This window comes from Callospermophilus lateralis, chromosome X (assembly GCF_048772815.1).
Source record: "Callospermophilus lateralis isolate mCalLat2 chromosome X, mCalLat2.hap1, whole genome shotgun sequence".
Classification (NCBI taxonomy): domain Eukaryota; kingdom Metazoa; phylum Chordata; class Mammalia; order Rodentia; family Sciuridae; genus Callospermophilus; species Callospermophilus lateralis.
Window position 1 is genome coordinate 111369267 of NC_135325.1, and position 27291 is coordinate 111396557.

The window sequence follows — 27291 nt, forward strand, 5'->3', positions numbered from 1 at the left end:
TAATGAGCCACTTCCTCCAGTCATAGCCCACCTGCCTCTAGCCACCACTCAGCTAATCTGGTCAGGGATTAATTCCCTGATTAGTTTAAGACTCTCACAACCCAATCATTTCTCCTCTAAACCTTGCATTGTCTCACATGTGAGCTTTTAGGGGACACCATATCTAAACAATAACAACCATATTTTATAATAGTTGTTTCCATGGTGTGTATTACTTGACACCTTATTTATTTTCTACTAGGCTCTGAAGGTGCAAAGATGAGTAGGATGTGTAAATTATAAATAATAAATTGCTATCATATGGTGCCAAGTTTAAGCTTCAGCTCAATGGCTGTTTTACATGTTGTGATTTAATATTCTTGTAGGGTTTAACCTTATAATTTATTATATCCTTCCCACAAAAAGAATGTTCTGACTTTCATATTAAATATGTTTATATCATTTTCCTGTCGTATATTGTTTCCTAATGATATTTTCTCTCCATCAGAATTGTCTTTGCTGACCTCTTCATTATGAATCTAATTCTTTGGGTGGAAGAATCATTAGCTGCCATCTCCTTTGGTACTCTGATAAGTATCTTTGCAATATGATTTGGGATTTTAGTATCTCAGACATTTTTGGTGCATACTTTGATTTTTTTGTCGGGGGAGTTCCTAGGGGTGCTTAACCACTGAGCCACATTGCTAGCCTTTTTATATTTTATTTAGAGACAAGGTCTTGTTGCATTGCTTAGGGCCTCACTAAGTTGCTGAGGCTGGCTTTGATCTCATAATCCTCCTGACTCAGCCTCCTGAGTGGGATCACAAGTGTGTGCTGGTATTACAGGTGTGTGCCACTGTGCCTAGCTTGGTGCATGCTTCGAAGGCTTGGAAAATATAAACTTTTAAAATTCTGCTTTTGACCATTGAATAATGCTTAAAACAATTTTACTGCTTCTGTACTATACATGATATAGAAAATGTACCATTGGAAAACTACAGAGAACAACCATTTTAGAATTAAAGATACAAAAATATTAAATCAAAGACAGTAACATTTTCAAAGACACTGTTGAATATATTTCTCATATTAAAGATTTTTTGCATTTCCTTTTATCTTTGGTGGAACAAAAAGGACATGTTGTAGGAAGTCTGACACCAACCAACTTAGAAAAGTAATGAAGTTTTATAGTGGGAGAAGAAGATATAGTCAGATAAATGGGACTATTCAGTTTACAGACTTGAAGTTAGTTTATTATACATGTAGGAAAAAGGAACAGGATACCAAAAAGACTAAATGAGGTCACACTTCAAGTAGAGTAAATAAAGATCTAGCATGCAATTGCAGTGGAGAAGTCAGAAAATACAAACAGAAATGTGGAATTTCACAAAGAACAGAATATTGAAAGCCATTGAAAACTACTAAAGAGATAAATCCTTAGGCAAATACTAAGAGAACATTTTAACGTTATAAATTATTTCATGTTGGAATAGTTACTAGTTAGTCTTGTTCAATCTCTCCCTTGAATTTATAAACAAGGATAAACATCTTTATTGATTGTTAAGCTGTGTGCCATGTAGTATGGTGGCTACTGGCTTCATGAACTTATTGAGAACCTTAAATATGGTTAGTCCTCATTGAGATGTGCTGTAAATACATATTATACACTAGTTTTATTTTTTATTTATTTATTTTTATATATTTATTTTTTAGTTATAGGTGGACACAATATCTTTATTTTACTTTATGTGGTGCTGAGGATTGAACTCAGTGCCTCATGCATGGTAGGCACACGCTCTACTTCTGAGCCACAACTCCAGTCCCTATACACTAGTTTTAATACTTAGAACAATAAAACAAAAAATGTAAAATATCTTACTGTTTTTTTGTGGTACTGTGAACTCAACCCAAGACCTTGTGCATGCTAGACAAAGTTCTACTACTGAGCAGCCTCTCTGCTTATGATCACTAATCTTTATATTGGTCAAAACTTTAAATTATAATATTTGGACATGTTAGATCACATCAACTATGTTCTGTTTTTTTAAAAAAATTAGTTGTTGATAGAGCTTTATTTTATTTATTTATCTGCAGTGCTGAGAATTAAACCCAGGGCCTCATACATGCTAGGCAAACACTCTACCCCTGAGCTACAATCCAGCCCCAACTATGTACTTAAAATTGTTCTTACCTGTTTCTTTTTCACTTTTTAATGTGTATACTAAAACTTAAAACTACATTCGTGGCTTACATATTTCTATTGTACAGGGCTGATTTAGCCTTTGCCCATATAATATTCCACATCCTGTCCAGATTCAAGATTCTATACCATTATTGTGATTCTGTCTGTATAAATTTATTTCAGTGTCATTACATTCTGATTGTTACATCATTTATTTTTGAATAATTTAGATGTCCATGTCACCCAGCCAGATCCTGTGGCAGATTCCTGAACAGAGCTTCTTCACAAACCATTTCTTGGCGTTGTAATTGGTGGCATTTTATCCTTTGGCTGTATTTTTATTGAACTTTTTCATTATGAAAAGTATTTGGTGAGTATCATGTCTTAATAATCTCAAAAGTTTTGATTTTCAGAATTTTAACTGACATAATAATTCTACATATTTATGGAGTACAATGTGATCATTTAATATTTTTACATTATGTTTAATGATCAAATCAAGGAGGTAGAAAATGGATACCTAAGTATAGTTAAGTTAGGAATAAATTCTAATGTTTTACAGCACAAGTAAGATGGCTAAAGTGTACAACAGTTTATTACATATTTTATAAAGAACTAGAAGAGAGGAGTTCAAGTTTTAATTTTTTTGTGGTACTGGGGATGGAACTCAGGGCTTTGTACCTGCTAAGCATGTGCCCTGTCACTGAGCTGTACCCCCAACCCCCAAAGTTTTAATTTTAATAAATTATTTTTCCTGCATTTCCTGTATTTCAAGGGGGTTAAACTTAAGTATGATTGTTTGTAAACTTTTTCACTGCTGTAATTAGAGGACCCAACCAGAACAACTGTAAAGGAGGAAAGTTTTATTTGGGGCCTCATGGTTTCAGAGGTCTCAATCCATAGATGACAGGCTCCATTCCTTGGGGCTCAAAGTGAGGCAGAACATCATGGTGGAAGAGTATGGTAGAGGGAAGCAGCGCGGTGATCTGAAAGCAGAGAGAGACTCCACTCTCCAGATACAAACTATGTACCCAAAGGCACATCCCCAATTCCTACCTCCTCCAGCCACACCCTACCACTTGCGTTCTCACTCAGTTAATCCCTATCAGGGGGTTAATTCACTGATTGGGTTAAGGCACTCACAACCCAATCATTCTTTCTCTGAACCTTCTTGCATTGTCTCACATGTGAGCTTTTGGGGGATATCTCACATCCAAACCATAAAATGATAATACTTCACTTATCCTCATTTTATCCAGAAAATAGGAATCTGACTTGGGGAGATTTCCTAGAGAACTATATTCATTCACTACTTTTTAAAGTGATTTTTAATTGAAATTTCTATAAAGATTTACTTTTTAAAAAAAGTAATCACCTATTATTAAGCCTTTCCAGATAACTTAGAAAAGTTGTTCTCAACTGAGCCTTTGTGGGGTTTAGGGATATGGGATCCCTTGGGTGGGAAACAGCTAAATATGGGAAGAGACAGGGCTAGGGATGTAGCTCAGGGGTAGAGTACTTGCCTCTCAAGATGGGAAGTGGCAGCTCTGATTCTTATCTGTTTTTCATAGTGGCCTTCCATGGGCAGTTTCATTTATAATTCCTCTGCCAAAATCATTTTGAAGGCCATTGAGTGGGTCTTCATGTGTACTGAGCTGTAAGTAATGGTTTTCTGTCTTTTTCCTTTCTGTCAACTGCTAGTTCTGGTGTCAGGATGCCTGCTCCTATACCTTTCCTCTTTGTTACTTTTAATCTCTTATAGTTCAAAAATTCTAATAACAAAATAGTTAGAAATGCATTTAAGTGAATAAATAATGCTCTTTGATTGAAGTGCAATGGCTTTAGTACCCCAGCTTTGTAATGACTCTTTCAGTTGTTCTGCATTCTTTTTTAAGATTTCCTGATTCTTGACTGTATTCTGGTTTTGGGAACTGGCCAATTGGGGTGTTACCATGGAGGGATTTTTGGAGATGGACAAAGGCATCATGAAGTAAAATGCAATAGCCAACTGTGTGTTTTTATAACACATTTGTCAAACAAAACTGTCAAGTCTTCAAAAATCAGGTTTAATCATGTACATTAAGTACTCACTTTTTAAATAGCATTATGACAAATTTATTTGAAAGATAAACAATAAAACCTGTTACCTTGTCAGCAACTAAATATTTAACATGCTGCAGAATAGATTACAGTAACCATATTTTCCAGATGTTTTTTGATGAGAAAGTAATTTTAAAGCGAAAACTAAAAGGTTCTTTCAACAAATTTTCATTTCAGTGAAGAGCACTGTGTACAACCTATATATATATTTATAAAAAAGACTGTTGTGTACAACTTTGTATATGTTTACTATCTATAGTGATAACTGTTCCCAACCATATACACCATTCTCACACCCAAGTGTATATTTTATGTGGTACTTTAAAATCAAATTTTAGCTCTATAGTAGTGAAAGGAATTACCTCATTCTTTCAACATTTGACCAAAATATAATCCACACAGAGATTTTTAAAAAATATGCATATTAAAAAGTATATTTAATAGAATTATGTGTACTGTGCTATGAAGACATTTGGAAAGGCTGCATGTCAATAGATATTCAAAGACAAAGTGGCATTTGATTCTGTTTTTTCTGTTGTATAATGTAGCTGCTGGTATGTTTGGCATTTACAACCTTCCATTTCTGAAGAGAAATTATTTTTAAATATGTATAGATGACATATGAATGTTAACCCATAAAAAGGGAGGGTAAGGAGGCAAAGTATAGAAGTTTATTGGGTTAGACAAAGGAGAATGAAGGGAAGGGAGAGCAGGTGGGAATGGGAAAGACAGTAGAATGAATCAGCCATAGCTTTCCTATGCTCATCCATGAATCCATCATGAGTGAAACTCCATATCATGTACAACCAAAATAATGGGATCCTAATTAGAATGGGTTGTACTCTATGTATGTATAATATTTCAAGGTATACTCAACTGTCATGTATATCTAAAAACAACAAATATAAAAGAAAAAAATATTTATAGAGAAAATTATACAGCTATTGATGAGTCTCAAGAGAGAATGTAATTATATGAGCAGAAAAACATGGGTAAGTAGCAGCATTGCTTCTGACTAGAGAAGATATGACCAACATCTGTAACTACATAAGTAAGGGAATATATTTTTGGTATGAGATTGATAGATGAAGGCTGGGAACAGAGAGTTAAAGGTTTAGGGGGAAAAAAGGTTTGAGAAATATGTGACAATCTATTGCAGAGATTTGGGTTCATCCTTGTATACTGATAAAGTTTGTTTGAAACCTGTTTTTCTGTTTTCAGGTCTCATCAGACATAATATATGTTTGGTTTTCTTAGTCTTATAAATTTTAAGATTACTTGTTTAGAAGCTACAGCCTACTGTACTATTTTTGTTTATGTGCTAAGGTAAAGACATAAGAAACCAGTGTATCTTAAACTTTCTAAGTTTGTATTGTTGAAGTTAGAAGTCTGGGTTTAGAAATACATAAGTTGAAATACATGTTAACTGCATGGTTTCTGCAACTTGGGATTGGTTTTATATTGTATTTACCCAATAACACTTTTTAACTTTGGTGTACCTGTGAAGTTAATGCTGCTTTGGTGGAAAGTTTAAATAGACAGTGATTTCTCTCTGGCTGGTTACTATATGTGCTGCATACTATTCAGTTAACATAAAATAGGGGGCTGATTTGATATTTAGACATATAAAATATCTGGTTCAATAATGTTTTCTTTTAATAATTAAAGTTTTCTTTGGAGCTTAGGGCAGGATTGTATTTTGTGGAATTGAGGTTGTTGCTTTTTTATTTCTTTCATATATTACCATGAATAGTTCTTTTTACTCCATCCTCATTTTTTTCCTCCCTGATTGTTACCGCTGTTGACCTGTGAGTCCGAGTCCTTGCTTCCTCAATGTTGAAGAATAACACCAGAGAAGCTCGCTAAGGCTAGGTCAGAGTAGAAATTAGAAGTTTATTAAAGGACAGCAGAGGAGGAAGAAGGGGACCCAAGAGGTGGAATCCGTGGAAGTGCGGTTGTTTCCCCTTTTTATAGTTCTTTCAGTGATGGAATGTAGGTGGGAAGGCCTGAGGGGTGGGACACAGGTGGGCCAAAGAAGTAATCTGGGCAAGAAGGACTTCATTAACACTTCTTTGGGATGGGCTATCTTCAAATCTGCTGGGGCTGTTCATTAACATTTCTTTGGGATGGACTTTGGGCCTAGGGCTTTTCTTGGGACTTCATTAACATTTCAAGAGATGCTCAACTTTTCCGGAAATTCATTCTCAACATGGCCTCCATTTTAGATTTCTCTTGATATTAGACCCAATTTATCTAACTACACTGACTGCCTAATTTTAAGTCTGGCTTCATGATGTCATTTTGGATAACTGAGGTGGTAGTGTAGTGCATTGTTTTCTTAAGTCCCCTAAATCCATCTTATTTTGGTAATTAAATATGACTCTCTAAAAGTGACAATGGAGGATTGAGGGAATGATTCTCTTTTTTAAAAATTTATTTATTTTTTAGTTGTAGTTGCACACAATACCTTTATTTATATGTGGTGCTGAGGATCAAACCCAGGGCCTTGCACATGCTAGGCGAGCGCTCTGCCCCTGAGCCACAACCCCAGCCCTGAGGGAATGATTCTTACAGACATGCTGTTTTAGAGCATTTGTTTCTTGAACTATAGTTATAAGTATAAAAACTACATAATTAAGTCTACATCATACTTATCTGCTTGCTAATTCTGTGGTACATTTTGTCATAAGTAACCTATAACAATTATTAATGAAACATAGCACTATGTATATGATGAGCTTGTTTTTATTTCACAGAAAAATATTTGGGGGGGACAAAGGAAAAAAATATCTTGGCAGTTCCAAACATTGGTAATACACTAGAAGAACTCATGGGACAAAGTATATCAATGTACACATGGCTAAGTTTATTACAGAAAAATGATACACAATGGGGTCATCAAGGGGAAAAGACACAGGTGGAACTGGATAAATCCAGGCACAGTCTTCCCATGCTGTCTTCTTCCTGTGAGGTAACACACAGCCTGCTCCTTTCTCCAGCAGTGAAAAATGCAGTAATAAATGTGCTGTGTTTTGGCCAAAGGAAGACCATTAGAGACTCAGCATCCAAGGTTTTTATTGGAAGCTAGTCACATAGGCACCCTCTGCCTAGCAACTACAAAAATTCCAGACTCCCCAAAGGAAAGCAAGTGTTCATCATAAATCACATTGTACAGTGTAGGGATAGCAAACCAGTCTTATCAGTCTAGGAGATGATTAAATGCCAAATTCCCAAATGCAAGCCAAGGGCCAACCTTGCAAGTAAGTCCTTCTAAAGACAGCTGCCTCAGACCTGCTGTGTTAACTCTTCTCTGTACTGTCCATCCCCAGAGCCCTTGCTACCGACTCTTTACAATATGTAGTCATCAATAGGAGTCCATGGGGCATGGTCAGACCAACTTGCAGTATTGACCTCAGTCAGGCTGTCCATGGGGTCCTCAATTTAGCCAGTGAAAGCAAATTCCATTAACCACAAGGTCTATCTTAAATTTCCTTATAAATCCTTTTTTATACTTGTCCTGAGGCATCAATAGACACAGCACAACTCTGGTCAGTCCATTGAAGCTGAACTGAATGCCTTCTAGGCTGAGGCAGTGTTCTGATAGCAAGCACACATTAGAAGTCCAATCCCCGAGGGCACAGGTGGTATCCCTGGAAACAAAGAGTTTATAAATTGTTATGGCACCTCAAGCAGGACATGCATTATATACTTTATTAAATTTCTTACAAAACTTCCCTTTTATTTCTTTTAATCCATAATTTTATGGAGTTTATCTTGTGTTCATTGTCATTGCAATAATTACCAATCATTTATGGTTAGAACTTCACCTTTAAAGTCATTTTTTTCTACTTCTTTCTGCAGGATTATCGTTCGTGATTGAGAGCCTCTTTTCCAGCAGTTTTACAGCTATTTCTTTTTATGTCTGCAGTTCATTAATTCTTTACCAAACTTCAAATCATAAGCATTGCAAGCACCATTTTGTACTCTGGGTACACAATGATCATAATGCTGATTTTCGTCTTTTTCACAGGTAACTGCAGAATTACTTAGTATGTTTCAGATTCTCTAAAGAGTCTTGGAGACAGCCATAATGTAATAAGCATCAATTAACAATTAGTGGAAGGAATAGGGAACAGAGTCATCATGTTCATTTTTAAGCTTTGGGCATCAAAGATTACAAAGCCTGGGGAACTGGAGGGACCTTATGTACTTAGCTGTGAGACTGTCCCTTGTGAATCTTTTTAAGCAGTAGGGATGTGTTCCAAAGCACAGAAAGGGTTATGTGTAATCACCTTTGAACAGCCTCCAAGCATAAAAATTAACCAACTTGAATAACTTTTAAATTATAAAATTAGATTAATCTCTGGTCATATAAGTAATTATATGTGAAGGACAAGATGTATACTTGTCAGGATTATTCATTTAAGCATATTATTTGGGTTCAAATGTGGTGGAAACTTTTGTTCAGATTAGTGCTTGAAGCAGATGAAAAAATGGAATATTTTATAAAATGGTTCAGTTGGAGAAATAATGAAGTTGGAGAGCTTTAAGACCTTCTGAACAAAATGAAACAGTTTCTTCTTGCCTCACTTTAAGTTCTGGTTCTAGCTCAAGTCATACCACTTGCATAGATAACACTGGAGAATATTTAAGTATTTTCTTTGATTTAAATGTAAGGTTCAGGGGCTGGGGTTGTGGCTTAGTGGTTGAGAGCTTGCCCACACATGTGGGGCCCTGGGTTTGATTCTCAGAACCACATAAAAATAAATAAACAAAATAAAGGTGTATGTCCATCTACAACTAAAAAAATATTTTAAAAAATGTAAGGTTCAACAAATACATAAAAATTAACAATGAAGGCTGGGATTGTGCCTCAGTGGCAGAGTGCTCGCCTAGCATGTGTGAGGCACTAGGTTACATCCTCAGCACCACATAAAATAAATAAATAAAATAAAGGTATTATGTCCATGTACAACTAAAAATACCTAAAAATATTAATTATGAATATTTCTTAGAAATCCAAGCTGTAAGACAAATGTCAACATTATTCGAGAAGCTAGGTATCTTACCAGTGCTTCTTTTTAGAAGATAACACATGGAATATGGATTGCCTTTTATGTATTATTGGTCTCAACTCTTAGAAAAGACTATACAGGCCTCTTGTCATCTCTTGGTTGCCCAAAGTTTTATTTACAACCAAAGGCCAGAGAGCTTCTCACAATTCTAGTCTAACTAGGCTGCTTGTGTTTGTTTTTAGCCTTTTATTGAAATATGCATACAGAAAAGCACATGCATCCTAAGTGTACAGCTTGATGGGGTCATTAAAAAGTGAGCCACCTTTGTAACTATTGCTCACATCCATAAACAATACATGATCATTATCCCTGAAGCCACTGCTGGGTCTTCTTATAGTCGTCTTCCACAAGGGCAAACACTACTACCCTGGCTGTTGATAGAATGGATTAATTTGTCCTGCATTTCATTGCATATAAATAGACTTACATACATTACATGCATACTTACATACCTATACACAGACAGACATGCTCTTTTATATTTTTAAAATTTTTTTTAATTTCTTTTAATTAGTTATGCATGACAGTAGAATGTACTTATATATTTTGATATATCATACATAGGTGGGATATAATTTCTCATTTTTCTGAGTTTACATATTGTAGGATCACATTGGTCATACAGTCACATACATACATACAGTAATAATGTCTGTTTCATTCTACTATCTTTCTTATCCCCACATCCCCTGCCTTCCCCTCCTTTCCCTTCCCTCTACCCCATCTAAGGTAATGCTATTCTTTTTTTTTTTTTGCATTACAACTTTTAATACACATATATACCACAATTTTTGTATCTCTGTTTGTATATAAAGTATGTTGATACCCAATTCAAGTCTTCATACATGTACTTTGTATAATATCTGGTTTCTTTAGCACCTGGTTTCTTTCTTTCACTATGGCTTATGAGATTCATCCAAATCATCATGTGTATATGTAGTCTGTGTTTCTCAGATCTTTTGTTTTGGATCCCCTCCATCCAACATGGTGAGTTACTGGCTTTGATATTTATGTAGTGTAAAATTAGATATATAGTAGTTCCCCCTTGTCAGTGGGGGATACATTCAAAGACCCCCAGTGAATGCCTGAAACTAGATACTATTGAATACTATATGTATACTATGTTTTTCCCCTTTATCTACATTTTTTTAAAAAAAATATTTATTTTTTTAGTTGTAGTTGGACATGATATCTTTATTTTATTTATTTATATATGGTACTGAGGATTGAACCCAGGACCTCGCATTGCTAGGTGAGCGCTCTACCACTAAGCCACAACCCCAGGCCTATCTACATTCTTATGATAAAGTTTAATTTATAAATAAGACACACTAATAGAATTGATTCAAATTGTTTACTTCTGGAGTTTTCCACTGAGTATTTTCAGAGCATAGTTGATCACAGGTCGTTGAAACCACAAAAAGTTAAAGCACAGATAAGAGGCAACTACTGCATTAAGCACAATCATTTCAGGCTATGTTTTCTTCATTACCCAACATTTTGGCTCAGATTGCCTTTTTCTGGTAGTCTTATAACAGGTTCTTTTTTTCAAAATAGATGTAATCTTCAGTGGTCACATTGCCAACAAAAATCTTTTGCCATTGGTTGGCTTCATCACAGCATTCTAGTTTCTGACACCACACTATGCTGAATACTGACCTCAAAGATCAATAGTGATCTCTTGATAAAGTTAATGGCCTTTCACTATTCCTCACCCTCCTTGGCTTCTTTAATTAAGACAATGTAACACCTGTGGAATTCTTTCAATATCATTTGCATTATTGCATTATTCTCCATGTTGTACTCTGTGCCTTCTCCTGTTTTCCTTCCTATTCCTGTCACCTAACTCTAGCTTTTATTATCATTTCAGTCCTTCCTTTCTATATTCTCTGTCTTAGAACTCATTCAGTATCATGACTTCACTATTCTCAATGGTGACCGCTCCCAAATTTGTATCTTTAGCCATAACCTCTATCCAGCTGTATCCTGAACATTTTCATGTTCCAGTGGTACTGCAAACTCAACATGACCCCTGCAGATGAAGTTAGGTTTTCCTCTCCTCCAAATTGCTTATCTTCATATTTTTTCTCTTTGACCATCATTGCTAATCTCTGTTCTTCTTAGCTTATTTTGAAGGGTTTCTTAATAAAACCTTCTATAATTTATAGCTAATAAGCACAATTTCCCTAGTTACTTTCCTTAGGAAGCTTCTTATCTGTTACCATTCCTTTGTTTTTCTTCTTCAACAAGATTGGTCTAGGTCTTTATTCCCTTTTGCCTAGATTCCAAAGATTGCCTCCTATTTAGTTTGCTGCACTGTATTCTCTCCTTTTGTGTGTGTGTTTTTTTTTTTTTTTTTGTGTGTGTGTGTGTGTGTGTGTTACTGGGGATTGAACCCAGAAGTTCTCTACCACAAAGCTACATCCCCAGTCCTTTTTGTTTATTTTTATTTCTATTTTGAGACAGAGTCTCACTAAGTTGCTGAGGCTGTCTTGAACTTGTGATCCTCCTGCCTCAGCTTCCTGAGTTGCTCAGGATACATGTATGCACCACCCGTGTCTCTCCTTTTCTAACCCACTCTATGAGTGGTCTGCTATCACATAAACCTCTTTATTTTTTTCTTGTATAATAGTACAATTAAGACCAAGATTAATTTTTAACAGGTCATCACATATTTAAAGCATGTTGATAGTGTACCAGATACATGCTAGGTTCTTGAGATCTGTTGGTGAAGAAGACAGGTAAGTTCCCCTGTTTTTATCAATCTTATATTCTACTGGAAGGGAGATAAAATAAACATTGTAGATTTGGTGAACTTTTAAAAAGAAGTGATATTGATGAAGAGGTGCATAGTCAAGTATTCCAAGTAGAGGTGAAAGTATGTTCAAAAGCTCTAAAGTGGGAAGTAGTTTGACATCTTCAGAGAATATGGAAAAGTTGAAGATGGCAAGAGTGGGAGAGTGGCACAAGTGTCAATAGTGATGTTAGAAGAAAAGAAGTGGTCAGATCATGTGACAATGTTGTAACCTATAACAAGGTTGAATTGTAGAACTGATGGAAGTTGAGGGGGTTTAAATAGGATGATAATGCATTCTTCTTATTCTAAAATTTTAATATCATACTTCCTTCTCAATAAAGGTCTAAACTCACCTTAGTGTTTGGGGTCCTCCACAGTGTAACCTCACTCTGATACTCAATGTATTTTCCAAGACTCTTAAAGCTGAATCATTCACTAAGTTCAGACCTTTCTTCTTTTGACTTTTTCAGCATAAGTGTCCCTAACTAGACACAATAGTTCCTTGAGAGCAGGAACTATTGAAACTCTTTTGTGTCCTTCAGAGTGCTAAGCACATGGTTTTCCTTGAACTGCAGTGAGTAAGGAAAACAAGAGATATCACCAGGGTATTGTGTTTCCTTATGTATTCTAAAATTAAATCATGGGTGTGGAAATCTCCCAAGTAAATTATGGCTACCATTCATATTATGAAAAAAACTAGTAAAATCATGAAGTGTGTTTTTGACATCTGTTTTCCAGAACTGTTTCTTAAGAAGCCTTGTTAGCTTACAGAGTCTTAAATGGCATCTATGTACTTTTTGTCATTATATTTCCACAGCAGGAAGCAATGCTTATTATGTCATTGCATTTTTGAGGAAGAAGTCCTATTTTGTGGTTTTGTGGTAAACCCAGGGGGGCTTTACCACTGAGCTACATCCCCAGCCCTTTTATTTTATTTTAAATTTGAAGCAGGGTTTCACTAAGTTGCTGAGACTGGCTTGGAACTTTCAATACTCCTGTTTCAGCCTCCTGAATCACTGGAACTACAGGTGTGTGTCACTGAGATTATAGGTGTATGCCACTGCAGCCAGGAAATAAACCCTTTATTATTTAGACTTGGTAATATAGTTGTGCACAAAGTATAATTATTAAGTGCTGATTACTTTTTCTTACTGTAGACAATTTTTTTTTTAATTTTTTAGTTGTAGATTAACACAATACTTTTATTTTGTTTATTTAGTTTTTATGAGTGCTGGGGATCGAACCCAGGGTCTCACAAATGCTAAGCAAGCGCTCTACCACTGAGCCACAACCCCAGCCCCCATAGACAAATGTTTTGAGTGATTTTTTTAAACAAAATGACACCTTTAAAATTAGCAATATCTACCCATGTAAAAATTGCTGAGGAGTTTCACACTTATAGATTCACACTTATTGAGAATAATTATGCATTCATCTAATCTAACATTTTTCCTTGTGGCCACCACACTCCTCTTTGGTGCTTGAGTTCATCTATGGCATCACAGCAGAAATGTAGGACTTTGAAAATGTCACTGTGAAGCACTGTGAATGTAGGAAGACACTTTGTTTATGTAGTAAATATTTTCCATGTTACTACATATCCTTCATATTTATCATCTTGTAGCTGCTTAATCCATTGAGAAGATTTCCTAACTGCTCCTTCACTTTTAAACCATTTTTATTGCCAATTTTGAATTATTTCCTTAAGATAGTCTGTGAAGTAGGATGGCCATCAAAAAACATTAATACTTCTATGGCTCTTTATGCTTTCTAGCCATCAATAGTGTGTACCTGTTTTACCATGGTCTTGGCTGGCTTTGAGTATTATTTTCCAAAATAAATAGCAGTTTTCTTTCTTTCTCTTTTCATCCAGTGTGTCTAAAATGGCACCCCATTGTTTCCTTTCTCTCATTTTTGGAGCCAAGGGAAGTGATGTGCACTGTGGCTTCTCTATCCAATTTTCATTTGATAACACACTTACAGATGTGTAATGCCAAGTCAAAATAGGACTCAGGTGACAGGGAAAGGAAGCAGAAACCACAACCCCTACCAAGAAAGGGTACTAGAAGAGAAACCTTGTACTTCTAGAGGTAAATTAAGTTCAGTTAAGGTTGGAGGACTTACCCAAAGTCCAACTGGTTTTCATTGAACTAGTTTGATAGTTGCTCTTTTATTTGTATCATATTTTATTTTAGATATTAACAAATAAATTAAGATCTTGAGAAAACTAATTGAAATAATATTTCTATTTTGATGTAAGAGATGTAAAATCACAATAAGCAGTTGAGTTTCCTTTGTCTTAAAGCCCAATGCTGTCTTGTGTTATAATGATGAAGTTTATAGCAGTATAAACTTTTGTTGACATTGCTATTGTGTGGTAAATTAAATATCTTATGATGATGATATATATTTTAGGCAAGTAATTTGAAATGTTTGCATTTAGCGGTAGTCTATTATTCTAGAGCAGTGGTTCTTGACCAGGGATGATTTGCCCTCCAGGGAACATTTAGAAATGTCTGGAGATATTTTTGAATGTTGTGACTTGGCAGATGCGATGACATCTAGTGAGTAGAGGTCAGGGACAGTGTTAAACAATTCTACAGTGTACTAAACAGCTTCCACATAAAGAATGATATGTCCCAATCTTCAGTAGTGCCACTGTTAAGAAACCCTGGTCTAGAGTGTACTATTTTTGAACTTCACATTTACTTGGGAGGTAATGCTATTTTCAAAATACAGTTTTGATCATTTCGAGACATTGTGTATCTAAACTGAGACTCTTAACCACCAATCACTGGGCAGTGATTAAAGTCAATGTGATACAAAGAGCTTTTAATACCCAGAAGAAGTATTGGGCAAGTGTAGAGCACTTTTCTGTTGGCTTTCTCACTGTCTGTGCTTTGAATATATTTTTATTCATTACAAGAAGCTAATGAAGTTCAATATATTTTGAGAGACTCTGCTGCATAATATTTTATCACTAAATTAAAGTGAAGAATCCATGTTCTCACACAGAGCAAGATGAAATATAGTACACTGAAGGAAATGTCCAATTATCTTAACACAAATGTTAGCAATAATGGGCCTTTTGTGTTTTATTATACCAAGTTGTTGCTAGCTCTACCTTATTAAAATTTTCAGTTCAGAAGACAGAGAGATCAAAAAGAGATAAAGATATATTAATGCTAATCATTAGCAAACCAACAAGCATTTATTAAGCTTCTTTTATGAGCCTGGCAATGTGCTAATTGGGAATATGGAAACATTAAAATATGATATTATTTGGTTTTTATTGAGTTGACTATGTGTGAGCTATTTGCATATATTCATCTAATTTAATTATCTCAATTAATATAAGGGTCGGTCACATTACTTTTATTACATGGATGAGGAAACTGAGGCCCAGAGAGATGATGTTCTAGGTCACTCAGCTAGTAAGTGATGGCGCCATGATTCATTCAAACCCAAGTTAGTTTGGCTCCAGAGTCATTCTCTCAAATATAACTCTATATCCTCACCAAGAAAGGCATTTTCTCTGAGCTGGAGCTAAATCAACAACCAAAGGATGCCTATGGCATATATTCTGTGGTCCTCTATTTGTCCAGGTGGACTACTCTCCCCACCCCCTCCTCCTTTTGTACTACTGAGGATTGAATCCAGGGGAACTCTACCACTGAGCTAAATCCTCAGGTGTTTAAGTTTTTTTTTGAGATAGGGTCTCACTAAGTTGCCCAGGCTAGTCTTGAACTAAGTTGCCATCCTATTGCCTCAACCTTTCAAGTAGCTGGCATTACAGGTGTGCACTACCATGCCTGGCCAGGTAGACTGCTCTTAATTAGAGGAATTAAGACTGGAACATGTGAAGCAATACAATATCATCCTCAGAAATATATGATGACAATAGAATATCTCAAGTGTTTCCCATGACCTCTCAACACTTTCCATTTTTCTACATTATTCTAGGATCAAGAGGGTCAAATATATTTTAGAGGTATATAACCTCTAAAATAATTCCATTACCTCTTCAATTATAGATCATTTTTATTTTGGCTTACATTTATGAACCAAAGAAAGTACTGAATTCTGTAGGCAAATACCACACAGTTGTCTATATTCTAAAGGATACGGAAAATGTCTGGGTCATATTATTTTTCTCAGGGCAAATAGTTATAGACCTATTCCAATTCTGGGCCTTATGTTGGCCAGTATTCTTCTGCTTTTGAATATCATACCACATAATTTTCAAAGGAAAGGTAGAGTTCTGTTTCCCCAGAGGTAAGCAGAAACTGTTCTCTGGCATTATCATACGGTGCACTTCACATTTGCTAGCATCTCATTCCTGGGTTGGTTTCTGCCACCTCTACTCCTAGCTTTTCTTGCCCAACTAATATTTATTCTTTGAGTTTTTCTGCACAATTTAATTCCTGATCATCTCAGATCCATTCTAGAACAACCAAGGGCAGAACTGCCTTTGAGTCCCAGCTGTGCTGCTTATTGATCGTATGGTCTAAGTCAAATCACTTTATCTTTCTGAGCCTGTTGTTTCCTAGTGGAATAAGAAAAAAATAATAGCACATACCTTATAAAATTCAACTCAATGTCCTCACATACATGAAGCATTCAACCCACAGTCAGGCATATAGAAAGTATGTAGTAAATAACAATAGAACAACTTTCTTCTTCCTCCTCCTCCTTTTCTTCCTCCTCCTTCTCCCCCTTTTCCTCTTCCTCCTCCTCCTCCTCCTCCTCCTCCTCCTCCTCCTCCTCTTCCTCTTCCTTCTTCTTCAAATGCAAATTTGATCATCTTATTCTCTGGCTTATGTGTCTTTATGGGCTTCCAGTTGTCTCCATATCAAATCTAGTCTTCTTAACTTTCCCCCAGCGACTATGGCAGTCTTTTCTTCTATATGCTCTCTTTAATGTTCCTTCAGTTCTCTATCTCATATCCTTAATGCTCCAACCCATCTGCCATGGTTCACAATGTTTTATAACTATCAGGGTTTAAAAAAATATTTAAGTCTTAATGTGTACTCTTCCGTTCCTTTCCCTCTGTATGAAGTAGCTCTCTCCCATCCTAAAATGCTTCTGGACCTAGATTTATAGCATCTTTTCTATGATGCCCTCTGTAAATTTCTGCCAATAATTCATTAATTCAATAAATCTATATTGAATATCATCTAGGTGTCAGGCACTGCCCTAGGGGCTGGGACTTTGGAAGTAAAGAAAATTTTAAAGGGATAAAAATCTCAATTCTCATGGAGCTTGTGTCATTATGCAGTTAATTTAAACAGCTCAATATAACAAACTTATGTTGTCCACCTACAATATATCCGGCACTTATGTTAAGCACTGGGGTACAAAACTGAATCGCTTAATCCCTTGCCTCAAGGGGGTACTGTAGTTTGGAGAAAGAAGACTCCTAAACAAATTATTTTCCTGCAGTGTGGTGGGGAGTCTAATAAAAGTAAGCCCAGGTTTGTTAATGCACCTAGCCCAATCATGGGGAGGAAAAGAGAGTCAAGGGGAGCCTTTTCTGGAGAAAGTGATAATTTGAGTCTTGAGAGAAGACTGAGTCTTTTCTTGTGTGAATGATGTTGAGAATGGAACCAAGGGCCTTGTACATGCTAGGCAAGTGCTTTACCACTGAGCTACACCCCAGCCCTGAAAGGAGATTGTCTTAAAAGTAAAAGGCAGAGCAGATAACTGAAGAAGACAATATTATATGGAGATCTGCAGAAAATTTGGGGTTGTTAGAGTTTGAATTTTAAGCTGTAGAATGGCAGGAACAAGTCCTAGGAAAACAGGCAAGAACCAGATCCTGCAGGGCCTTGTGTACTGACACTAAGGAGTTGGAATTCTTATCAATTATAATTGTTGTTTTCAAATTTAGGTGTGCATCAGATTCACTTGTAGAAATTTCTTGAAATGAACTAAAACCAGTAAATCAGTTCCCAGGGCCCTGAATCAGAATCCCTGCTGATTTGTATTTTTAACAGCTTAAGAAGTTTCTAATACTCCACAGCTTGAGTAGTTTTGCTATAGGGAGCTACTAAAGGTTTTTAAGTAAGGGTATAACAACCAAATTTTTTTTGTGTTGGAAATATCACAATCATTCTGACAGAATGGAGAACGGACTTGAGAGGAAAGCTGAAGGTTTTTCAGATTAGAGATGAAGATACAGTCTCTATGGAGATGGACAGACAGATGGAGAAGATGAATTAAAAAGGAATTGGAATTTGCAATTTTTTGTGACTGACAAAATTTGGGTGCTAGAGGGATAGGATTTAAGGTAACTTCTCTGTCTCTGGTTGTGACCTCTATATAAATAGTGTTATGAAGTCGTATAGCCACCAATTGAGATTATTCCCTATCAGGGTCTCTTTTCTATCTCTTGTACTACCTGCTAAGTGCCAGGCTCAGAGAAGGTACTTTAGGAAAGCTGAATCAAATATGGCAGTGGGAAGTTAGGGCCGCAAGGCCCTTTTCTAAACAAACTCCTGTTTATCATTTGGTGCAATGGTTGAAATTCCAACTTTAGGAAAATCCTTCTGCCATATTCACTGCCATAAATTTCTGTAATTACCAGGTCTTGGAATTTAGTGCCCACTGTGGCTGTGGAAAGACTCTTTAAAGGTTTGTATATATTGAATAGAAAGTGGTAGACTTGCAAAATGGTTTATTTAGCTAGTTTCTTTTCATTATTATTATTAGGTTTTTGTGAGTGTGTGTATGGTGCTGGGATTGAACCCAGGGCCTTGTGCATGTGAGGCAAGCACTCTACCAACTGAGCTAGATCCTCAGCCCTCTTTTCATTATTTTTTATTGTACATGCATGACCACATTGGGAAACCTTAGAAGAAATGTGTATTGGATGCTAGTCCTAGGATCAGATTGGGAATTTATTTAATTATAAAATTACAGGTAGAAAAGGGAAGATATAGATTGAAATGAGCTTCTCTGTTGGTCTTGAATTTGCCTCATTCAATCCTGTGGTTGAGTTGTGTTTTGGATATGTATCACCTGACCTCATGATAAAAAGTTACGAGCTGAAAAAGCAGCTAGGGCATTTCTAGTATCAGTTTAGAGCTTTCTCTGACATGGGGCAAAAGTAAGCAAAGACCTCAGGGTGATAATTCTTCCTTCTCTTGTCCCATTTTCTTTTATCTACTCTTGAATTGTAACATAAGCAATTGGGCTGTGGAAAATTATTTAATTTTTCCAAATTCTTTAAGTTGCTTTTAATTTGTATGATTCATTTGGCCTTTGAAGTGAAATTTTACCCACCTCTCTTCATACTTACTTACCTATGTTTGTTTACAAGGAAATGTAGGAAGAGAAGAAGGAAAGAAAGGAAAAAGAAGAAAGGGCATATTAGTCCAGATGTTCTGACCCCTGGATGCATGTTAGGATCACCTGGAGAGGTTTTCAAAAACTTGATACCACATGAAATCAGAATTTATGGGCTTGTGATCCAGGCAATAGTATTGGTTAAATATCTCCAGTTGATTCCAATATGCAATCAATGTTGAGGACTATTATACAAGTTGGATACAGCCCATATAATTACATATTTCAAGCCCCAGATCAGAACATATATGATAGCTATCATTTTTTGAGTGCCTATTCTGACAGGGATTCCGATATCCTTATCTTTTTCTCAGGAAAAACCTTAATTGGATGAGAGTACAATTACTTTTCACATATGAGGAACAGAGGAGGTAGGTAGCTTACTTTATATCCTATAGCTATAAGATACAGCTAACTCCAAAGTCCAGATTCTTTAACGCAGCTGACTATTACAACAATGTGAGATTGATGGTGTTTGTGTTTCAGATATGAGACAATTATGTGTTGTAGGGAGAGCATCAAAAAGTTGAGAATTTATAGACATTCAGTGACTTATAGGAAATATAGGCAGCAAATTGGAATCACAGCTGATTTAGAATCACACACATGTTAGCTACATCTGACATCTCCTAAATCTTTGAAATCACTAGATTTCGAAAAAGAAACCTAGATTTTTTTCCACTGAGTAAATGGGGAAATCAAGACTGTTTTGGTTCCAGACCAGTCAATCTAGGAGTTGAACCCATTTGAGGAGAGCATTGGCAATGGCTGCTCCTACCACTTCTTTCATAGTGTTTTTAAGAGTGGGCTGGCGAGGATGTGGGGAAAAATGTACACTTGTACGTTGCTGGTGGGACTGCAAATTGGTGCAGCCAATTTGGAAAGTATGGAGATTCCTTGGAAAGCTGGGAATGGAACCACCATTTGACACAGCTATTCCCCTTCTCTGACTATACCCAAAAGACCTAAAAAAGAGCATACTACAGGGACACAGCTACATCGATGTTCATAGCAGCACAATTCACAATAGCTAGACTGTGGAACCAACCTAGATGCCCTTCAATAGATGAATGGATAAAAAAATGTGGCATTTATACACAATGGAATATTACTCAGCACTAAAAAATAACAAAATCATGGCATTTGCAGGGACATGGATGGCATTAGAGCAGATTATGCTAAGTGAAGTTAGCCAATCCCTATAAAACAAGTGCCAAATGTTTTCTTTGATATAAGGGGGGGGGCGACTCAAAACAGAGTAGGGAGGAAGAGCATGAGAAGAAGATTACCACTAACCAGGGAAGAGAGGTGGGAGGGAATGGGAGGGAGAAGGGGAATTGCACGGAAGATGGAAGGAGACCCTCATCATTATACAAAACTACATACATGATGGTGTGAGGGGGAAGAAAAAAAAAGAGAAATGTGTCACAGTAGATTGGATAGAGAGAGGTGATGGGAGGGGAGGGGAGGGGAGGGGAGGGGGGATAGGGAGGGCAGCAGAATACAACTGACACTAGGATTGCTGTATGTATACACATGGATGTATAACCAATGTGATTCTGCAATCTGTACACGTGGAAAAATGAGAATTCATACCACATTTGAATCAAATGTATGATATATCAAGATCATTGTATTATCTTGAGCAACTAATAAAAAAACCCCAAACACCCAGTTTAAAAAAAAAGAGTGGGGCTGAAAAATCTAATACAATCTGCTTGTACCTCTACTGAAAATTCTATAGAATATAGTGATCATGAGTTCTAGTTTCTTGCTGTATGACCTCAGGCAAGTTATGTGTTCCTCCACACTTCAGTTTTTGTCTGCCAAATGGCGTTAGTAACAGCGCTCGCATCAGTGGGGTTTTGCATAGATTTCATGTGATAATGCCTCCAATGTTCCTATACAGGGCTTGGCATATGTAATATTCAAAAAGTGTTAGGGTTTAATATTGCTAACATTTTTGTTCAATATACATCCATTCTTTAGAAAACCTGTCTGTTTAATAAAAATGGCTTTTTTTGAAAGAAAGAAAGAAAGAAAGAAAGAGAAAGAAAGAAAGAAGGAAGCCTGGAGTAAGAACAGCTACTATCATCCCATTTTTCTACTGAGAAAACAGAGGCTTGGCAAGATTGTCACTTGCTCCATGTTAGACACTGCAGTATTTTGTCACTCTATGTCCATCATCTTAATCACTATGCTATACTGACTCTTTTTTTTATTTGGGGAGGTATACCAGGCATTGAACTCAGGGGTACTTAACCACTGAGCAACATCCCCAGCCTTTTTTTTTTTTTTTTAATTTTATTTAGAGACAGGGTCTCACTGAGTTGCTTAGGGCCTCACTTTTGCTGGGGCTGGCTTTGAACTTGTGATTCTCTTGCCTTAGTCTCCTAAGCTGCTGGGATTTCAGGCGTGCACCAGTGCACCCAGTTTATACCAGGTCTTCATAAGGAGCCTGGGGGAGTAGAAGCAGGTAGTATGATGATATATTGCATGGGAACTTATTTTAAGTTTGTCAACTGTCAAAGAAAAATGTACCAAAACCTGCTTCAAACTTCCCATGATCTTGTTATTGAGGGAAATGTTTTCCTAGATGAGTTGTCTTGAATACCCCCATTAGACTATGGAATCTGGGAATCCTATTAGAATTTTCTTCAATTAAGTCATTAAAGATAATATCAGTTGAAAGTTTTTCTTGGAATATAAACATCAATGAAATAATGTATTAAAGAAAAGTATCTTCTTTTGTCTATGCTCTGCTCTGTCTATCCCATATGTTTATGCTTATGTAATATTCACATTGGTATGATGCCTGGGAGTTGTTTAAGGGCTGGCTTTCTTTACCTAATACCACATTATAAAGATTGCCACACACTGCTAAACAGTCTTTACATTTTTATGACTATATTAATTTTGTTGAGCACTCAGGGCTGAATTTAGATATTCATCTACTTTGGGAGTATTTGGTTTGTTTGTAATTAATTATTCAGTGTTGTAAACCATAGTATTGTGATCATATTTTTGTAGGCAAGTTTTTATTCTGTGGTGTTGTTTCTTTATGATAAATTCCCATGGAATATTTTTCAAGTTTAATAATATAAAAACTTGATTTTGAATGCTAATATATGATCTGGGCATATAAATAGATTATTTTCTCTTTGCTACATGTAATGATAATTGTTTCTTATATTTTCTAAACTGAAGCACGTTGTAAGAAGTTTGTTGTATCAGAAATTAGTTTTGGATGTCTTTGAAATGGAGAACTTAAACTGTTCATTTTTTAAATTTTTTTGACTTTGGTTAGAGACCTGAAAAATTCAATCAGATGGATTCTCACACCCATTAGCAGGTGACTGCTCAGGCTCTGCTGCTCATCCTGTTTGCTCAGCAAGAGAGCCTGGTGATTTTCATTTGACAATGTACACGTCTTGAGATTTGGAGATTCTGTAGCCCACCTCAAAACTCACCTCCTTGTGTTCTTGAGAAAGCTACTTTGATTTGCTATGATGTCTGGTTAACAAAAATCTTTTTCATTTTATTTCAGGGACAGTTGGATTTCCCCCCTGCTTCTTGTTTATGACTACAGTCTTCAGTGTGGCAAAAGTGGATTAAAGAGTTACCCCCAAAGGCTTCCAGGCATATCATCCTTGCTTTTGAATATCTGTATCAACATCAATAGAGATATATGTGTATGCTCCTAATTATATAAATTTTAATTATATATAAATGTAAAATCTCATTGTCTGGCCTCATTTTGTATGACACAAAATACTGATAATATGGAAGAAAACAGGTTGGCAAATATTTATTCAAAGTCAAAGTTCCCTGAAAAGATAAAAGTATTTAATTTAAAGCAATTAGATCCAGGGAGGCACATCTCTTTTAAAAATATTAAAGTTGAATACACTGGTTTTCCATATGAAAAAACATTTTTTCTTTTCCTTTTTCATATTGTTCAGAGCATCTAATTGTTCCATTAGAGTGGTTCTGGAGCTATTGTCCACTGGAAGTATTGTCAAATAGATCGTATGTTAAACATGTATTTTTCCTTCCTTCCTTCCTTCCTTCCTTCCTTCCTTCCTTCCTTCCTTCCTTGTTCCTTCCTTCCCTCCCTCCCTCCCTTCCTTCCTTCCTCCTTGGGATTGAACCCAAGGACACTTAATCAATGAGCCACATCCCCAGCCCTTTTTATTTTTTATTATTTATTTTGAGACAGGGTCTTGTTGAGTCACTTAGGTCCTTGCTAAGTTGCTGAGGCTGACCTTGAACTCACAATCCTCCTGCCTTGGCCTCTATAGCTGCTGGGATTATAGGCATGTGCCATTGTGCCTGGCAAAGTTGCTGAGGCTGACTTTGAACTTAAGATCCTCCTGCCTCAGCCAATAGAGCTGTTGGGATTACAGATGTGTGTCACTGCACATGGCAAACATGCATTTTTCTAACTGAAGTTGTTTATACAAGCTATTTTACACTTTTGTATCAGGATGATCATTAAAAATATGTACATTGGTTTACCATATAGCATTTTGTTTGGTTTTGGTGGTGGGGATAGAACCTAACTAAGCTATATCTGCAGCTCCCATATAGAGTTTTTGAATATCAAATAGTATTATTCCTCCATTAAGTCTGAAGATTTCTGATTATTGGTGGTCTATTTCTACCTATTCTCCTTTGCAGGTTGAGAATGTTCAAGTTTTACTCAACTGTAGATAGCAAATCTTTGGAGTCAAGTTTCTTAGATTTATTTGCCTCAACTAACAAAAGTCAGGTGTCACAACTCCCCAAATGTTGTATATGTGTATAAAAATACCCTCAGGTTTGCAGTTTTGGGAACGGTCATAAATGTTCTGTGATAAAGTTTATTGAAAAATATAAGTATTAGGAAAAAACTTCAGAAAATGCCTACACATATTCTTCAATTCATGAACATTCTCAAAGCCATCCTAAAACTGAGGAATACTCATTTCTGTGTGCAGGGCTCAAAAAGCTCATGTTGCCCTTGGAAGGGAGATTGGAATGAGGAGGAACAGGGTCAGAGAGTTATGTTCTGAAGACGCTGTGAGGGGAAGTAGGGGTTGACTAGCTGCCTCATAGAAGATAAAATAATTTACTAGCCAGTAGTATACCTTTGCCTAAATTGGAAGGGTCAGGGCTTTGGCTGATGAAAATTGGGCCTTGGGTCTAGAATAAAGTCATGGGATAAGGAGCAGTCACGGAAGGTCAAAAAAGGTCTCCTGACAGTGGAAGTTTTGGATTCAACAGTTTCCCATTCAGTCTCACAATAGAGGGCTGGACCCTTAGCCTTGCCCGAGAGTTAAAACTGTTATTATGAGGCTCACTGGAACCCATTCCACTCTCCTCTAAATACTCTGAACTAAACAGTGGGATATTGAGCTTCAGGGAATTCTTTTCCCACCAGGTGACTGCCTCATGATAGTTTTATTTGAGCTCTCAAGTTCATTTATTTGCATGGACAGTAGCAGTTTGCTAGAAAGGGAAATTTGTTTCCGCTGAAGAAAAAAGCTATTACCTGGATGTCATTCACAGATTAAGGTGAAGGCAGCTACATGCAAGTCTCGAGGCAGCCATCTTTGAATATCTTGAAAGTGTGTAAATCAGTATTTAGCTTGATTCTGGAGTGAAAAGTGTAGAGAGCACATTAATTTGATTGAAATGGGGCTGCATAGAGTACCAGAGGAGGGGCTGCTAGCAGGTCAACTACTTTGAAGAGGAACTAGGGCTCTTAAGTTTTAGACATATTTTCTCATTTCATCTGTGTACTCTGTTTTCACATGTAATGGTTGCATTAGAAGTATAGCTGTTTTGTGAAACTGGGGCTTAAGAAAACTTGCTCTTGTCCTCCTGTTCTGTAAACCCTGGGGGTGAACTGTGGTGGGTGTGGGGAACTAGGCCAGGCTGAGCTGAGATGGGCTGAGGGAAGTGTTCTGGGCTGTAGTAATAGGAAACAGGCGGTAAAGCCCAGTGGAAGTGACACAGGTATTGGGTAGTGCTGTTACCTAAAAACAGTCCCCCCTCCTGCTTAAACATCATTGCCTTTGGAATGAAGTTTAGAATTTGAGAGCATCACAAGCCATGTGGCTCCATGCCCCTCTCTGCCCACCCTCACCTTCTGAAATCCTTATCGTTCATAGAGGACTAATGCTTCTCTTCCAGCAAGCCCTTCCTGATGGCAACCCCTTCTTCCCACTGCATATTGTTTATATTGGAATATTGGAATGTGAAATGTGGGAGTTCATGTATTTCATTCTACTTTGTGGAGTAACAAGTTGTTTATTCTCTGCCTCCTCTCTTTGAGCTAAGGAGAAGGTATGGAAACCTAGCCCTGGGTGGTGGTCACTGTGTTCTCAATGAGCTCAGCATAGTAACCAGATACACACATAAAATTTGACTTTATTTAGCATATTTCAGAAGGATATACCAAGGACAGATTAACAGCACCTATTTAAGAAACACAAACATTATTTAATAATACTTAGTTAAATCACAAACATCAACCTCTCTGCATTCCCCAAGCAGGAGTCTGTTATTCTTGTCCAGTAAAAACTGCGTTGTAACCATTTTAGAAAGGATCCAATTAAAGCCAACCAATATATGAAACCTTGCCCTGGGACAGAGTCTCTGAGACTACTGGCCCATGTAACAGTATGGATTCATGAATTTGATTGGGGTGTGAAGGGGTTTCTCTTCTTGCTGAGGGGAGGAGGATAAACTCCACCCCTTTTGTGCACCTGAAGGTAAATTGTGCCAATGGGAACTTGGCCCCAGGATTGTATGTGACAATCCTTTGAAAAGGCACTTTTAAATTACAAATCCTTTTTTAAAAGGAAAAAGAAATGTTTAAATTTAAAATGTGAAGTATTAAAGAAAACTGTTTCGTTGACTGAGTGCATTTTTTTTCTGTTCTCAGTCTCAAAGTAGCACATAAAATTTGGCATTAAAGGCAGTTTTTAAAATGATTTAATGAGGGTACATATATGTAGATTTTTTATATATATATATATATAATATAGTTTTCTCATTGCAATATTTTTGTTCTGAAAATATAATAAAATTATTTCATAGTTCTCTTTTTCATCTGTTACAAATAGCATTGATTTACAATTGTAATTCTCGAACACCATAGATATGACCCACAGAGGAGTCCCACCACCTCTTTGTTTACCCGTGCATGCTCCATCTCGTCTCTCAGACAACCAACCAAAGGAAAAACAACCAGAGCAGCCTTTTTCTGGGTTTTAATGCTGCTCTAGGAGGACGGAGATGGTCACAATGAATCTGCAAAATGCAAATCCTGTCATTTCACTGTCAGGTACTGGTTACTGGTTAGGACTTGAGAGTGCAGTATTCTTTCCATCCTGCTAACAGGACTCCAGTTGCTTATCCGGGGTCCTTACTTTGTGATGGGGAAGGTATTCTTCGATTTTGCATTCTACACATTCAGTTAATGGAAAACAGGCATACCAGTGCCAAGGGGGTTGTGGAGAACTGCCAACGAGGACTTCAGCTAAGATGATCCGTTCATGTTAATGACCAGTTGTACCAGAAAAAGTTCTTGCCTGCCATATACCGTACCAGGGATTTAAGGAATGAAAGGCACCATTTCCCGCCACCCCACCTTGAAGCCATCTTACATATCCTGTAGTATACACTTTGAAAATAAAATTAAAAAAAACAAAAACAAATGTACTATGTTCTACTTCAGAAACTGACCAAGGTGTGGTCACATAGAATTCTGCATGCATTTTGTTAAGTAACTTTACATGTACATACTACCCACTTTTGAGAAT

At 36.6% G+C, this 27291-nt stretch overlaps 1 long non-coding RNA gene across 1 annotated transcript; it reads left to right on the forward strand.

Annotated features, from left to right (window-relative positions):
* Positions 1-457: 457 nt before the first annotated feature.
* Positions 458-23113, forward strand: LOC143639463 (uncharacterized). The gene is made up of 3 exons (XR_013154683.1): positions 458-561; positions 2392-2531; positions 23028-23113. It is a non-coding gene; the product is annotated as an uncharacterized LOC143639463 (long non-coding RNA).
* The last annotated feature ends 4178 nt before the right edge of the window (positions 23114-27291 follow it).